The sequence below is a fragment of the Triticum aestivum genome, chromosome 1A (genome assembly GCF_018294505.1).
Source record: "Triticum aestivum cultivar Chinese Spring chromosome 1A, IWGSC CS RefSeq v2.1, whole genome shotgun sequence".
Classification (NCBI taxonomy): domain Eukaryota; kingdom Viridiplantae; phylum Streptophyta; class Magnoliopsida; order Poales; family Poaceae; genus Triticum; species Triticum aestivum.
In genome coordinates, this window is record NC_057794.1 from 48263319 (window position 1) to 48281872 (window position 18554).

Below are 18554 nucleotides of genomic sequence, written 5' to 3' on the forward strand. Positions count from 1 at the left end.
AAATACAATTTCATTATAAATTTATATTACGTAAAAATCCAACAAAACATTGCGCTCACAACAATTAATGAAATTAAAATTTTCAATATCCAAAAATAATATTTTATAAAGTAATCACGTGTTTGGTGCATTTTTTATAGTTACTGCCCAGTTTTTATAATTACATCCCATTTATTATTTCTTAAAGCCCATTTTCTTGTTAAGCCTAATGCATCCCTCCTAGGAAAGATTTGCAGTCCAGCGGGGCGGAGAATAACAAATTGACCTTGCCTGGGTATTCCTAAAAAAAGTATAGCTGGGCTAGCCATTTTCAGCTTGAAAAAAATTAATATCTGGGCTGGATATCTGGCCTTGGCTAGACGGGACACAACCCGCCCAGTTAATACCTGCAGCGATGTTTTCGTTGTTGTTTAGACGAGAAAAATTAATATATGGGCTAAACATCGAAAAACTCTGCAGTGCTCATACCTCAAAAACACAAATACTGCTCGAGCTACTTGGTCCCAGCTGTCGGCCGCTTCTTGTGCAATTCTCTCGTTTATTGACTACTCCCTCCTTTCCGGTTTATAAGGCTCAATTCAAAAATCTCACCAACCAAGGTGGATGATGAGTGGTGGAATATTTTTTGTAGTTTGCAAAAGCATCCAATTAATGCTCTTGTTTTCCTCAAAAAATTATGTTTACGAGTGCATTAATTGCAATGCATGCATGCATAAAGTGCATGCATTGGTCAGTTTTCTCTTAATACTTGCATGCAATGATTTAATGCACCTTGAAGTATGAACATGTGATGAGGAACAACCAAATTGATCCGTCTAAAATGGAAAAACTAAAATTTTGAGATAAGCCCTAGAAACCAAAAAGGAGGGAGTGATGTCTACCACACAACCTTCTTCTTGTAGACGTTGTTGGGCCTCCAAGTGCAGAGGTTTATAGGACAGTAGCAAATTTCCCTCAAGTGGATGACCTAAGGTTTATCAATCTGTAGGAGGCGTAGGATGAAGATGGTCTCTCTCAAGCAACCCTGCAACCAAATAACAAAGAGTCTCTTGTGTCCCCAACACACCCAATACAATGGTAAATTGTATAGGTGCACTAGTTCGGCAAAGAGAGGGTGATACAAGTGGTATATGGATAGTAGATAAAGGTATTTGTAATCTGAAAATATAAAAACAGCAAGGTAACTAATGATAAAAGTGAGCGTAAACGGTATTGCAATGCGTTGAACAAGGCCTAGGGTTCATACTTTCGCTAGTGTAAGTTCCCTCAACAATACTAACATAATCGGATCATAAAACTATCCCTCAACATGCAACAAAGAGTCACTCCAAAGTCACTAATAGCGGAGAACGAACAAACTGTTGGGGAACGTAGCAGAAATTCAAAATTTTCCTACGTGTCACCAAGATCTATCTATGGAGAGACCAGCAACGAGTAGAAAGAGAGTGCATCTACATACCCTTGTAGATCGCTAAGCGGAAGCGTTCAAGTGAACGGGGTTGATGGAGTCGTACTCGTCGTGATTCAAATCACCGATGATCCTAGTGCCGAACGGACGGCACCTCCGCGTTCAACACACGTACAGCCCGGTGACGTCTCCCACGCCTTGATCCAGCAAGGAGAGAGGGAGAGGTTGAGGAAGACTCCGTCCAGCAGCAGCACAACGGCGTGGTGGTGGTGGAGGAGCGTGACAATCCTACAGGGCTTCGCCAAGCACCGCGAGAGAGGAGGAGCACTTGGGAGAGGGAGGGCTGCGCCAGGGGCAAGGGTGAAGCTCCCATGCGCCTCCCCACTATATATAGGGGTGGAGGGGGCTGGTTTCTTGCCCTCCAAGTCCATTGGGGCGTTGGCAAAGGTGGGAGGAAAGAAATCCCATCATTTCCTTCCCCACCGATTGCTATCCCCCCTTTTTAGGGATCTTGATCTTATCCCTTTGGGATATGATCTTATTCCTTCTAAGGGGGGATCTTGGTGCGCCTTGACCAGGGGTGTGGGGCCTTTCCCCCACTACCCACGTTCATGTGGGTCCCCCATGCAGGTGGGCCCCACTCCGGAACCTTCTAGAACCTTCCCGGTACAATACCGAAAAATCCCGAACATTTTCCAGTGGCCAAAATAGGACTTCCCATATATAAATCTTTACCTCCGGACCATTCCGGAACTCCTCGTGACGTCCGGGATCTCATCCGGGACTCCGAACAACATTCGGTAACCACATACAAACTTCCTTTATAACCCTAGCGTCATCGAACCTTAAGTGTGTAGACCCTACGGGTTCGGGAGACATGCAGACATGACCGAGACGTTCTCCGGTCAATAACCAACAGCGGGATCTGGATACCCATGATGGCTCCCACATGTTCCACGATGATCTCATCGGATGAACCACGATGTCAAGGACTTAATCAATCCCGTATTCAATTCCCTTTGTCTATCGGTATGTTACTTGCCCGAGATTCGATCGTCGGTATCCAATACCTTGTTCAATCTCGTTACCGGCAAGTCACTTTACTCGTTCCGTAACACATCATCCCGTGATCAACTCCTTGGTCACATTGCGCATATGATGATGTCCTACCGAGTGGGCCCAGAGATACCTCTCCGTTTACACGGAGTGACAAATCCCAGTCTCGATCCGCATAAAACAATAGATACTTTCGGAGATACCTGTAGTGCACCTTTATAGTCACCCAGTTACGTTGTGACGTTTGATACACCCAAAGCACTCCTACGGTATCCAGGAGTTACACGCTCTCATGGTCGAAGGAAGAGATACTTGACATTGGCAAAGCTCTAGCAAATGAACTACACGATCTTTTGTGCTAGTCTTAGGATTGGGTCTTGTCCATCACATCATTCTCCTAATGATGTGATCCCGTTATCAACGACATCCAATGTCCATAGCCAGGAAACCATGACTATCTGTTGATCACAACGAGCTAGTCAACTAGAGGCTCACTAGGGACATATTGTGGTCTATGTATTCACACGTGTATTACGATTTCCGGATAATACAGTTATAGCATGAATAAAAGACAATTATCATGAACAAGGAAATATAATAATAATACTTTTATTATTGCCTCTAGGGCATATTTCCAACAGTCTCCCACTTGCACTAGAGTCAATAATCTAGTTCACATCGCCATGTGATTAACACTCACAGGTCACATCGCCATGTGACTAATACCCAAGAGTTTACTAGAGTCAGTAGTCTAGTTCACATCACTATGTGATTAACACTCAATGAGTTTTATGTTTGATCATGTTGCTTGTGAGAGAGGTTTTAGTCAACGGGTCTGAACCTTTCAGATCCGTGTGTGCTTTACAAATCTCTATGTCATCTCCTAGATGCAGCTACCACGCTCTATTTGGAGCTATTCCAAACAACTGTTCTACTTGGAGCTATTCTAAATTATTGCTCCATTATATGTATCCGGTCTCTCTACTCAGAGCTATCCGGATAGGTGTCAAGCTTGCATCGTCGTAACCTTTACGACGAACTCTTTTACCACCTCCATAATCGAGAAAATTCCTTAGTCCACTAGTTACTAAGGATAACTTTGACCGCTGTCCTGTGAGCCATTCTTGGATCACTCTTGTACCCCTTGACTGACTCATGGCAAGGCACACTTCAGGTGCGGTACACAGCATAGCATACTGAAGAGCCTACGTCTTAAGCATAGGGGACGACCTTCGTCCTTTCTCTCTATTCTGCCGTGGTCGAGCTTTAAGTCTTAACTTCGTACCTTACAACTCAGGCAAGAACTCCTTCTTTGACTGGTCCATCTTGAACACCTTCAAGATCATGTCAAGGTATGTGCTCATTTGAAAGTATTATTAAGCATTTTGATCTATCCTTATAGATCTTGATGCTCAATGTTCAAGTAGCTTAATCCAGGCTTTCCATTGAAAAACACTTTCAAAATAACCCTATATGCTTTCCAGAAATTCTACGTCATTTCTGATCAACAATATGTCAACAACATATACTCATCAGAAATTCTATAGTGCTCCCACTCACTTCTTTGGAAATACAAGTTTCTCATAAACTTTGTACAAACCCAAAATTTTTGATCATCATCAAAGCATACATTCCAACTCCGAGATGCTCACTCCAGTCCTTAGAAGGATTGCTGGAGCTTTGCATACTTATTAGCATCTTTCGGGATTGACAAAACCTTCCGGTTGTATCACATACAACCTTTCCTCATTAAAATCGTCGAGGAAACAATGTTTTGACATCCTATCTGCAAGATTTCATAAATAATGCAGTAATCGCTAATATAATTCCAACAGACTCTTAGCATCGCTACGAGTGAGAAAATCTCATCGTAGTCAACTCCTTGAACTTGTCGGAAAACATCTTAACGACAAGTCGAGCTTTCTTAATGGTGACATTTACCATCATTGTCCGTCTTCCTTTTGAAATCCATCTGTACTCATTAGCCTTACGACCATCGAGCCGTTCTGCCAAAGTCTACACTTTGTTTTCATACATGGATCCTCTCTCGGATTTTATGGCCTCAAGCCATTTATCGGAATCCGGGCCCACCATCGCTTCTCCATAGCTCGTAGGTTCATTGTTGTCTAGCAACATGACCTTCAAGACAGGATTACGTACCACTCTGAAGTAGTACGCATCCTTGTCATCCTACGAGGTTTGGGAGTGACTTGATCCGAAGTTTCATGATCAATATCATAAGCTTCCACTTCAATTGGTGTAGGTGCCACAGGAACAACTCCCTGTGCCCTGTCACACACTAGTTGAAGAGACGGTTCAATAACCTCATCAAGTCTCCACCATCCTCCCACTCAATTCTTTCGAGAGAAACTTTTCCTCGAGAAAGGACCCGATTCTAGAAACAATCCATATTGCTTTCGGATCTGAATTAGGAGGTATACCCAACTGTTTTGGGTTTCCTATGAAGATGCATTTTATCCGCTTTGGGTTCGAGCTTATCAACCTGAAACTTTTTCATATAAGCGTCGCAGCCCCAAACTTTTAAGAAACGACAACTTAGGTTTCTCTAAACCATAATTCATACGGTGTCATCTCATCGGAATTACGTGGTGCCCTATTTAAAGTGAATGTGGTTGTCTCTAATGCCTAACCCATGAACGATAGTGGTAATTCGATAAGAGACATCATGGTACGCACCATATCCAATAGGGTGCAACTATGATGTTCGGACACACCATCACATTATGGTGTTCCAGGCGGTATTAATTGCGAAACAATTTCCACAATGTCTTAATTGTGTGCCAAAACTCGTAACTCAGATATTCATCTCTATGATCATATCATAGACATTTTATCCTCTTGTCACAATGATCTGCTACTTCACTCTGAAATTACTTGAACCATTCAATAATTCAGACTTGTGTTTCATCAAGTAAATATACTCAACATTTACTCGAATCATCTGTGAAGTAAGAACATAATGATATTCACTGCATGCCTCAGCACTCATTCGACTGCACACATCAAAATGTGTTACTTCCAACAAGTTGCTATCTTGTTCCATCTTACTGAAAATGAGGCTTTTCAGTCATCTTGCCCATGTGGTATGATTTGCATATCTCAAGTGATTCAAAATCAAGTGAGTCCGAACGATCCATTTGCATGGAGTTTCTTCATGCATATACACCAATAGACATGGTTCGCATGTCTCAAACTTTTCAAAAACGAGTGAGTCCAAAGATCCATCAACATGGAGCTTCTTCATGCGTTTTATACCATTATGACTTACATGGCAGTGCCACAAGTAAGTGGTACTATCATTACTATCTTATATCTTTTGGCATGAAAATGTGTATCACTACGACCGAGATTCAATAAACCATTCCTTTAGGTGCAAGACCATTGAAGGTATTATTCAAAAATAGAGTAACCATTATTCTCCTTAAATGAATAACCGTATTGCGATAGACATAATCCAATCATGTCTATGCTCAACGCAAACACCAATCTCGGTGGTAGAGGGAGCGTGCGATGCTTGATCATATCAACCTTGGAAACACTTCCAACATATATCGTCAGCTCACCTTTAGCTAGTCTCCGTTTATTCCGTAGCTTTTATTTCGAGTTACTAACACTTAGCAACCGAACCGGTATCCAATACCCTGGTGCTACTAGGAGTACTAGTAAAGTACACATTAACATAATGTATATCCAATATACTTCTATCGACCTTGCCAGCCTTCTCATCTACCAAGTATCTAGGGTAATGCTGCTCCAGTGGTTGTTCCCCTTATTACAGAAGCACTTAGTCTCGGGTTTGGGTTCAACCTTGGGTTTCTTCACTAGAGCAGCAGCTGAATTGCCGTTTCATGAAGTATCCCTTTGTTCCCTTGCCCTTCTTGAAACTAGTGGTTTCACCAACCATCAACAATTGATGCTCCTTCTTGATTTCTACTTTCGCGGTGTCAAACATCATGAATATTTCAAGGATCATCATATCTATCCCTGATATGTTATAGTTAATCACGAAGCTCTAGCAGCTTGGTGGCAATGACTTTGGGGAAACATCACTATCTCATCTGGAGGATCAACTCCCACTCGATTCAAGTGATTGTTGTGCTCAGACAATCTGAGCACAAGCTCAACGATTGAGCTTTTCTCCCTTAGTTTGCAGGCTAAGAAAATCGTCGGAGGTCTTATACCTCTTGACGTGGGCACGAGCCTGAAATCCCAATTTCAGCCCTCGAAACATCTCATATGTTCCGCGACGTTTCGAAAACGTCTTTGGTGCCTCTACTTAAACCATTTAATTGAACTATCACGTAGTTATCAAAACGTGTATGTCCGATGTTCGCAACATCGACAAACGACGTTGGGGTTCAGCACACTGAGCGGTGCATTAAGGACATAAGCTTTCTACTGATCGCATAATCGCTACTATCAACTTTCAACTATATTTTCTCTAGGAACATATCTAAACAGTGGAACTAAAGCGCGAGCTTACGACATAATTTGCAAAAGGTCTTTTGACTATGTTCAGGATAATTAAGTTCATCTTATGAACTCCCACTTAGATAGACATCCCTCTGGTCATCTAAGTGATCACATGATCCGAGTCAACTAGGCCGTGTCCGATCATCACGTGAGACGGACTAGTCATCATCGGTGAACATCTTCATGTTGATCGTATCTACCATACGACTCATGCTCGACCTTTCGGTCTCCGTGTTCCGAGGCCATGTCTGCACATGCTAGGCTCGTCAAGTTAACCCTAAGTGTTTTCGCTGTGTAAAACTGTCTTACACCCGTTGTATGTGAACGTAAGAATCCATCACACCCGATCATCACGTGGTGCTTAGAAGCGACGAACTGTAGCAACGGTGCACAGTTAGGGGAGAACACTTCTTGAAATTTTGTAAGGGATCATCTTATTTACTACCGTCGTCCTAAGCAAACAAGATGCATAAACATGATAAACATCACATGCAATCAAATAGTGACATGATATGGCCAATATCATTTTGCTCCTTTTGATCTTCATCTTCGGGGCTCCATGATCATCATCGTCACCGGCACGACACCATGATCTCCATCATCATGATCTCCATCATCGTGTCTTCATGAAGTTGTCACGCCAACGACTACTTCTACTTCTATGACTAACGCGTTTAGCAATAAAGTAAAGTAGTTTACATGGCGTTCTTCAATGACACGCAGGTCATACAATAAATAAAGACAACTCCTATGGCTCCTGCCGGTTGTCATACTCATCGACATGCAAGTCGTGAATCCTATTACAAGAACATGATCAATCTCATACATCACATATCATTCATCACATTCTTCTTGGCCATATCACATCACATAGCATACCCTGCAAAAACAAGTTAGACGTCCTCTAATTGTTGTTGCATGTTTTACGTGGCTGCTATGGGTTTCTAGCAAGAACGTTTCTTACCTACGCAAGACCACAACGTGATATGCCAATTGCTATTTACCCTTCATAAGGACCCTTTTCATCGAATCCGTTCCGACTAAAGTGGGAGAGACTGGCACCCGCTAGCCACCTTATGCACCAAGTGCATGTCAATCGGTGGAACCTGTCTCACGTAAGAGTACGTGTAAGGTCGGTCCGGGCCGCTTCATCCCACAATACCGTCGAAACAAGATTGGACTAGTAACGGTAAGCATATTGAACAACATCAACGCCCACAACTACTTTGTGTTCTACTCGTGCAAAGAATCTACGCAATAGACCTAGCTCATGATGCCACTGTTGGGGAACGTAGCAGAAATTCAAAATTTTCCTACGTGTCACCAAGATCTATCTATGGAGAGACCAGCAACGAGTAGAAAGAGAGTGCATCTACATACCCTTGTAGATCGCTAAGCGGAAGCGTTCAAGTGAACGGGGTTGATGGAGTCGTACTCGTCGTGATTCAAATCACCGATGATCCTAGTGCCGAACGGACGGCACCTCCGCGTTCAACACACGTACAGCCCGGTGACGTCTCCCACGCCTTGATCCAGCAAGGAGAGAGGGAGAGGTTGAGGAAGACTCCGTCCAGCAGCAGCACAACGGCGTGGTGGTGGTGGAGGAGCGTGGCAATCCTGCAGGGCTTCGCCAAGCACCGCGAGAGAGGAGGAGCACTTGGGAGAGGGAGGGCTGCGCCAGGGCAAGGGTGAAGCTCCCATGCGCCTCCCCACTATATATAGGGGTGGAGGGGCTGGTTTCTTGCCCTCCAAGTCCATTGGGGCGTTGGCAAGGTGGGAGGAAAGAAATCCCATCATTTCCTTCCCCACCGATTGCTATCCCCCTTTTTAGGGATCTTGATCTTATCCCTTCGGGATATGATCTTATTCCTTCTAAGGGGGGATCTTGGTGCGCCTTGACCAGGGGTGTGGGGCCTTTCCCCCACTACCCACGTTCATGTGGGTCCCCCATGCAGGTGGGCCCCACTCCGGAACCTTCTAGAACCTTCCCGGTACAATACCGAAAAATCCCGAACATTTTCCGGTGGCCAAAATAGGACTTCCCATATATAAATCTTTACCTCCGGACCATTCCGGAACTCCTCGTGACGTCCGGGATCTCATCCGGGACTCCGAACAACATTCGGTAACCACATACAAACTTCCTTTATAACCCTAGCGTCATCGAACCTTAAGTGTGTAGACCCTACGGGTTCGGGAGACATGTAGACATGACCGAGACGTTCTCCGGTCAATAACCAACAGCGGGATCTGGATACCCATGATGGCTCCCACATGTTCCACGATGATCTCATCGGATGAACCACGATGTCAAGGACTTAATCAATCCCGTATTCAATTCCCTTTGTCTATCGGTATGTTACTTGCCCGAGATTCGATCGTCGGTATCCAATACCTTGTTCAATCTCGTTACCGGCAAGTCACTTTACTCGTTCCGTAACACATCATCCCGTGATCAACTCCTTGGTCACATTGCGCATATGATGATGTCCTACCGAGTGGGCCCAGAGATACCTCTCCGTTTACACGGAGTGACAAATCCCAGTCTCGATCCGCATAAAACAATAGATACTTTCGGAGATACCTGTAGTGCACCTTTATAGTCACCCAGTTACGTTGTGACGTTTGATACACCCAAAGCACTCCTACGGTATCCAGGAGTTACACGCTCTCATGGTCGAAGGAAGAGATACTTGACATTGGCAAAGCTCTAGCAAATGAACTACACGATCTTTTGTGCTAGTCTTAGGATTGGGTCTTGTCCATCACATCATTCTCCTAATGATGTGATCCCGTTATCAACGACATCCAATGTCCATAGCCAGGAAACCATGACTATCTGTTGATCACAACGAGCTAGTCAACTAGAGGCTCACTAGGGACATATTGTGGTCTATGTATTCACACGTGTATTACGATTTCCGGATAATACAGTTATAGCATGAATAAAAGACAATTATCATGAACAAGGAAATATAATAATAATACTTTTATTATTGCCTCTAGGGCATATTTCCAACACAAACAGATTATGGTAGGTTACGAAACCACCTCAAAGTTATTCTTTCCAATCAATCCCTTGGGCTATTCCTATAAGTGTCACAAACAGCCCTAGAGTTCGTACTAGAATAACACCTCAAGACACAAATCAACCAAAACCATAATGTTACCTAGATACTCCAATGTCACCTCAAGTATCCGTGGGCATGATTATACGATATGCATCACACAATCTCAGATTCATCTATTCAACCAACACAAATGACCTCAAATAGTGCCCCAAAGTTCTACCGGAGAATCACGATGAAAACGTGTGCCAACCCGTATGCATAGGTTCATGGGAGGAACCCGCAAGTTGGTCACCAAAACCTACATCAAGTGAATCACGTGATATCCCATTGTCACCACAGATATCCACGACAAGACATACATCAAGTGTTCTCAAATCTTTAAAGACTCAATCCGATAAGATTACTTGAAAGGGGAAACTCAATTCATTACAAGAGAGTAGAGGGGGCGGAGAAACATCATAGGATCCAAATATAATAGCAAAGCTCGCGATACATCAAGATCGTATTATCTGAAGAACATGAGAGAGGGAGAGAGAGATCAAACAAATAGCTACTGGTACATTCCCTCAACCCCGAGGGAGAACTACTCCCTCCTCGTCATGGAGAGCACCGAGATGACGAAGATGGCCACCAGAGAAGGATTGCCCCCTCCGACAGTGTGTCGGAACGGGTCTAGATTGATTTTTGGTGGCTACGGAGACTTCTGGCAGCGGAACTCCCGATCTATTGTGCATTCTGGAAGTTTTAGGTTACGTAGGTATATATGGGTGCAGGAGGTACGTCAGAGGAGATACTGTTGGAAATATGCCCTAGAGGCAATAATAAAAGCATTATTATTATATTTCCTTGTTCATGATAATTGTCTTTATTCATGCTATAATTGTGTTATCCGGAAATTGTAATACATGTGTGAATAACAGACACCAACATGTCCCTAGTGAGCCTCTAGTTGACTAGCTCGTTGATCAACAGATAGTCATGGTTTCCTGACTATGGACACTGGATGTCATTGATAACGAGATCACATCATTGGGAGAATGATGTGATGGACAAGACCCAATCCTAAACATAGCACAAGATCGTATAGTTCGTTTGCTAGAGTTTTCCAATGTCAAGTATCTTTTCCTTAGACCATGAGATCGTGTAACTCCCGGATACCGTAGGAGTGCTTTGGGTATGCCAAACGTCACAACGTAACTGGGTGACTATAAAGGTAGACTACGGGTATCTCCGAAAGTGTCTGTTGGGTGACATGGATCAAGACTGGGATTTGTCACTCCGTATGACGGAGAGGTATCACTGGGCCCACTCGGTAATGCATCATCATAATGAGCTCAGAGTGACCAAGTGTCTGGTCACGGGATCATGCATTACGGTACGAGTAAAGTGACTTGCCGGTAACGAGATTGAACGAGGTATTGGGATACCGACGATCGAATCTCGGGCAAGTAACATATCGATAGACAAAGGGAATAGCGTACGGGATTGATTAAATCCTCGACATCGTGGTTCATCCGATGAGATCATCGTGGAGCATGTGGGAGCCAACATGGGTATCCAGATCCCGCTGTTGGTTATTGACCGGAGAGTCGTCTCGGTCATGTCTGCTTGTCTCCCGAACCCGTAGGGTCTACACACTTAAGGTTCAGTTACGCTAGGGTTGTAGGGATATGTATATGCAGTAACCCGAATGTTGTTCGGAGTCCCGGATGAGATCCCGGACGTCACGAGGAGTTCCGGAATGGTCCGGAGGTAAAGATTTATATATGGGAAGTCCTGTTTCGGGCATCGGGACAAGTTTCGGGGTTATCGGTATTGTACCGGGACCACCGGAAGGGTCCCGGGGGTCCACCGGGTGGGTCCACCTGTCCCGGGGGGGCCACATGGGCTGTAGGGGGTGCGCCTTGGCCTAATGGGCCAAGGGCACCAGCCCCACATAGGCCCATGCGCCTAGGGTTTGAAGGGGAAGAGTCCTAGGAGGGGAAGGCACCTCCTAGGTGCCTTGGGGGGGAGGGAAACCCCCCTTGGCCGCCGCACCCCCTAGGAGATTGGATCTCCTAGGGCCGGCCACCCCCCCTTGGCACCCCTATATATAGTGGGGGAGAGGAGGGACTTCATACCTGAACGCCTTGGCCTTTGGTTGCCTCCTTCTCCCTCCCCAACACCTCCTCCACCTCCATAGTGCTTAGCGAAGCTCTGCCGGAGTACTGCAGCTCCATCAACACCACGCCGTCGTGCTGCTGCTGGTGCCATCTCCCTCAACCTCTCCTCCCTCCCTTGCTGGATCAAGAAGGAGGAGACGTGGCTGTTCCGTACGTGTGTTGAACGCGGAGGTGCCGTCCGTTCGGCGCTGGTCATCGGTGATTTGGATCACGTCGAGTACGACTACATCATCACCGTTCTTTGAACGCTTCCGCTCGCGATCTACAAAGGTATGTAGATGCATCTAATCACTCGTTGCTAGATGAACTCCTAGATGATCTTGGTGAAACGAGTAGGAAAATTTTTGTTTTCTGCAACGTTCCCCAACAGTGGCATCATGAGCTAGGTCTATGCGTAGTTCTTCTTGCGCGAGTAGAACACAATTTGTTGTGGGCGTAGATTTGTCAACTTTCTTGCCGTTACTAGTCCTTTCTTGCTTCAGCGGTATTGTGGGATGAAGCGGCCCGGACCAACCTTACACGTACGCTTACGTGAGACCGGTTCCACCGACTAACATGCACTAGTTGCATAAGGTGGCTGGCGGGTGTCTGTCTCTCCTACTTTAGTTGGAGCGGAATCGATGAACAGGGTCCTTATGAAGGGTAAATAGAAGTTGACAAATCACGTTGTGGCTTTAACGTAGGTAAGAAAACGTTCTTGCTAGAACCCTAATTCAGCCACGTAAAACTTGCAACAACAATTAGAGGACGTCTAACTTGTTTTTGCAGCAAGTGGTTTGTGATATGATATGGCCAAAGTTGTGATGAATGATGAATGATCTATATGTGATGTATGAGATGTTCATGCTATTGTAATAGGAATCACGACTTGCATGTCGATGAGTATGACAACCGGCAGGAGCCATAGGAGTTGTCTTTATTCTTTTATATGACCTGCGTGTCATCAAGAAACGCCATGTAAATTACTTTACTTTATTGCTAAACGCGTTAGCCATAGTAGTAGAAGTAATAGTTGGCGAGCAACTTCATGGAGACACGATGATGGAGATCATGATGATGGAGATCATGGTGTCAAGCCGGTGACAAGATGATCATGGAGCCCCAAGATGGAGATCAAAGGAGCTATGTGATATTGGCCATATCATGTCACGTTTATTATTTGATTGCATGTGATGTTTATCATGTTTTGCATCTTGTTTACTTAGAACGACGGTAGTAAATAAGATGATCCCTCACAATAATTTCAAGAAGTGTTCCCCCTAACTGTGCACCGTTGCGACAGTTCGCTGTTTCAAAACACCACGTGATGATCGGGTGTTTTATTCAGACGTTCACATACAACGGGTGTAAGACAGATTTACACATGCAAACACTTAGGTTGACTTGACGAGCCTAGCATGTACAGACATGGCCTCGGAACACAGAAGACCGAAAGGTCGAGCATGAGTCGTATAGAAGATACGATCAACATGAAGATGTTCACCGATGTTGACTAGTCCGTCTCACGTGATGATCGGACACGGTCTAGTTTAACTCGGATCATGTAATACTTAGATGACTAGAGGGATGTCTAATCTAAGTGGGAGTTCACTAATAATTTGATTAGTTGAACTTAATTATCATGAACTTAGTCTAAAATCTTTGCAATATGTCTTGTAGATCAAATGGCCAACGTAGTCCTCAACTTCAACGCGTTCCTAGAGAAAACTAAGCTGAAAGACGATGGCAGCAACTATACGGACTGGGTCCGGAACCTGAGGATCATCCTCATAGCTGCCAAGAAAGATTATGTCCTACAAGCACCGCTTGGTGACGCACCCGTTCTCCCTGCAGAACAAGATGTTATGAACGCTTGGCAGGCACGTTTCGATGACTACTCCCTCGTTCAGTGCGGCATGCTTTACAGCCTAGAGCCGGGGCTCCAAAAGCGTTTTGAGAGACATGGAGCATATGAGATGTTCGAAGAGCTGAAAATGGTTTTCCAAGCTCATGCCCGGGTCGAGAGATATGAAGTCTCCGACAAATTCTTCAGCTGTAAGATGGAGGAAAACAGTTCTGTCAGTGAGCACATACTCACTATGTCTGGGTTGCATAACCGCTTGACTCAGCTGGGAGTTAATCTCCCGGATGATGCGGTCATTGACAGAATCCTCCAGTCGCTTCCACCAAGCTACAAGAGCTTTGTGATGAACTTCAATATGCAGGGGATGGAAAAGACCATTCCTGAAGTATTTGCTATGCTGAAATCAGCAGAGGTAGAAGTCAGGAAGGAACATCAAGTGTTGATGGTCAATAAAACCACTAAGTTCAAGAAAGGCAAGGGTAAAAAGAACTTCAAGAAGGACGGCAAGGAGGTTGCCGCGCCCGGCAAGCAAGCTGCCGGGAAGAAGCCAAAGAATGGACCCAAGCCCGAGACTGAGTGCTTTTATTGCAAGGGAAGCGGTCACTGGAAGCGGAACTGCCCTAAGTACTTAGCGGATAAGAAGGCCGGCAAAACAAAAGGTATATGTGATATACATGTAATTGATGTGTACCTTACTAGTGCCCGTAGTAGCTCCTGGGTATTTGATACCGGTGCAGTTGCTCACATTTGTAACTCAAAGCAGGGGCTGCGGAATAAGCGGAAACTGGCAAAGGACGAGGTGACGATGCGCGTCGGGAATGGTTCCAAGGTCAATGTGATCGCCGTCGGCACGCTACCTCTGCATCTCCCTTCGGGATTAGTTTTAAACCTTAATAATTGTTATTTAGTGCCAGCTTTGAGCATGAACATTGTATCGGGATCTCGTTTAATTCGAGATGGCTACTCTTTTAAATCTGAGAATAATGGTTGTTCCATTTTTATGAGAGATATGTTTTATGGTCATGCTCCTATGGTGAATGGTTTATTCTTTATGAATCTCGAACGTGATGCTACACATGTTCATAATGTGAGTACCAAAAGAAGTAAGGTTGATAATGATAGTCCCACATACTTGTGGCACTGCCGCCTTGGTCACATAGGTGTCAAACGCATGAAGAAGCTCCATGCTGATGGACTTTTAGAGTCTCTTGATTATGAATCATTTGACACGTGCGAACCATGCCTTATGGGTAAAATGACCAAGACTCCGTTCTCAGGAACAATGGAGCGAGCAACCGACTTATTGGAAATCATACATACTGATGTGTGCGGTCCAATGAGTGTTGAGGCTCGCGGTGGCTATCGTTATGTTCTCACCCTCACTGATGATTTAAGTAGGTATGGGTATATCTACTTAATGAAACACAAGTCTGAAACCTTTGAAAAGTTCAAGGAATTTCAGAGTGAGGTTGAAAATCAACGTGACAGGAAAATCAAGTTTCTACGATCAGATCGTGGAGGAGAATACTTGAGTCACGAGTTTGGGCACCACTTAAGAAAATGTGGAATAGTTTCACAACTCACGCCGCCTGGAACACCTCAGCGTAATGGTGTGTCCGAACGTCGTAATCGCACTCTGTTAGATATGGTGCGATCTATGATGTCTCTTACCGATTTACCGCTTTCTTTTGGGGCTATGCTTTAGAGACTGCCGCATTCACTTTAAATAGGGCTCCGTCGAAATCCGTTGAGACGACACCGTATGAATTATGGTTTGGGAAGAAACCTAAGCTGTCGTTTCTAAAAGTTTGGGGATGCGATGCTTATGTCAAGAAACTTCAACCTGAAAAGCTCGAACCCAAGTCGGAAAAATGCGTCTTCATAGGATACCCAAAAGAAACTATTGGGTACACCTTCTACCTCAGATCCGAAGGCAAGATCTTTGTTGCCAAGAATGGGTCCTTTCTGGAGAAAGAGTTTCTCTCGAAAGAAGTAAGTGGGAGGAAAGTAGAGCTTGATGAAGTATTACCTCTTGAACCGGAAAATGGCGCAACTCAAGAAAATGTTCCTGAGGTGCCTGCACCGACTAGAGAGGAAGTTAATGAAATGATCAAGATACTTCTGATCAAGCCCTACTGAAATTCGAAGGTCCACAAGGACACGTTCCGCACCAGAGTGGTACGGCAACCCTGTCTTGGAAATCATGCTGTTAGACAACGGTGAACCTTCGAACTATGAAGAAGCGATGGCGGGCCCGGATTCCGACAAATGGCTGGAAGCCATGAAATCCGAGATAGGATCCATGTATGAAAACAAAGTATGGACTTTGACTGACTTGCCCGTTGAGCGGCGAGCCATAGAAAATAAATGGATCTTTAAGAGGAAGACAGACGCGGATGGTAATGTGACCATCTATAAAGCTCGGCTTGTCGCTAAGGGTTATCGACAAGTTCAAGGGGTTGACTACGATGAGACTTTCTCACCGGTAGCGAAGCTGAAGTCCGTCCGAATCATGTTAGCAATTGCCGCATTCTATGATTACGAAATATGGCAAATGGACGTCAAAACGGCATTCCTTAATGGTTTCCTTAAGGAAGAATTGTATATGATGCAGCCGGAAGGTTTTGTCGATCCTAAGAATGCTGACAAAGTGTGCAAGCTCCAACGCTCGATTTATGGGCTGGTGCAAGCATCTCGGAGTTGGAACATTCGCTTTGATGAGATGATCAAAGCGTTTGGGTTTACACAGACTTATGGAGAAGCCTGCGTTTACAAGAAAGTGAGTGGGAGCTCTGTAGCATTTCTCATATTATATGTAGATGACATACTTTTGATGGGAAATGATATAGAACTCTTGGACAGCATCAAGGCCTACTTGAATAAAAGTTTTTCAATGAAGGACCTTGGAGAAGCTGCTTATATATTAGGCATCAAAATCTATAGAGATAGATCAAGACGCCTCATAGGTCTTTCACAAAGCACATACCTTGATAAGATATTGAAGAAGTTCAATATGGATCAATCCAAGAAGGGGTTCTTGCCTGTGTTACAAGGTGTGAAATTGAGCTCAGCTCAATGTCCGACCACGGCAGAAGATATAGAAGAGATGAGCGTCATCCCCTATGCCTCAGCCATAGGTTCTATTATGTATGCCATGCTGTGTACCAGACCTGATGTTAACCTTGCCGTCAGTTTGGTAGGAAGGTACCAAAGTAATCCCGGCAAGGAACACTGGACAGCGGTCAAGAATATCCTGAAGTACCTGAAAAGGACTAAGGAAATGTTTCTCGTTTATGGAGGTGACGAAGAGCTCGTCGTAAAGGGTTACGTCGACGCTAGCTTCGACACAGATCTGGATGACTCTAAGTCACAAACCGGATACGTGTATATTTTGAATGGTGGGGCAGTAAGCTGGTGCAGTTGCAAGCAAAGCGTCGTGGCGGGATCTACATGTGAAGCGGAGTACATGGCAGCCTCGGAGGCAGCACATGAAGCAATATGGGTGAAGGAGTTCATCACCGACCTAGGAGTCATACCCAATGCGTCGGGGCCGATCAAGCTCTTCTGTGACAACACTGGAGCTATTGCACTTGCCAAGGAGCCCAGGTTTCACAAGAAGACAAGGCACATCAAGCGTCGCTTCAACTCCATTCGTGAAAATGTTCAAGATGGAGACATAGAGATTTGTAAAGTACATACGGACCTGAATGTAGCAGATCCGTTGACTAAACCTCTCCCTAGAGCAAAACATGATCAACACCAGAATTCCATGGGTGTTCGATTCATCACAATGTAACTAGATTATTGACTCTAGTGCAAGTGGGAGACTGTTGGAAATATGCCCTAGAGGCAATAATAAAAGCATTATTATTATATTTCCTTGTTCATGATAATTGTCTTTATTCATGCTATAATTGTGTTATCCGGAAATCGTAATACATGTGTGAATAACAGACACCAACATGTCCCTAGTGAGCCTCTAGTTGACTAGCTCGTTGATCAACAGATAGTCATGGTTTCCTGACTATGGACACTGGATGTCATTGATAACGAGATCACATCATTGGGAGAATGATGTGATGGACAAGACCCAATCCTAAACATAGCACAAGATCGTATAGTTCGTTTGCTAGAGTTTTCCAATGTCAAGTATCTTTTCCTTAGACCATGAGATCGTGTAACTCCCGGATACCGTAGGAGTGCTTTGGGTATGCCAAACGTCACAACGTAACTGGGTGACTATAAAGGTAGACTACGGGTATCTCCGAAAGTGTCTGTTGGGTGACATGGATCAAGACTGGGATTTGTCACTCCGTATGACGGAGAGGTATCACTGGGCCCACTCGGTAATGCATCATCATAATGAGCTCAGAGTGACCAAGTGTCTGGTCACGGGATCATGCATTACGGTACGAGTAAAGTGACTTGCCGGTAACGAGATTGAACGAGGTATTGGGATACCGACGATCGAATCTCGGGCAAGTAACATATCGATAGACAAAGGGAATAGCGTACGGGGT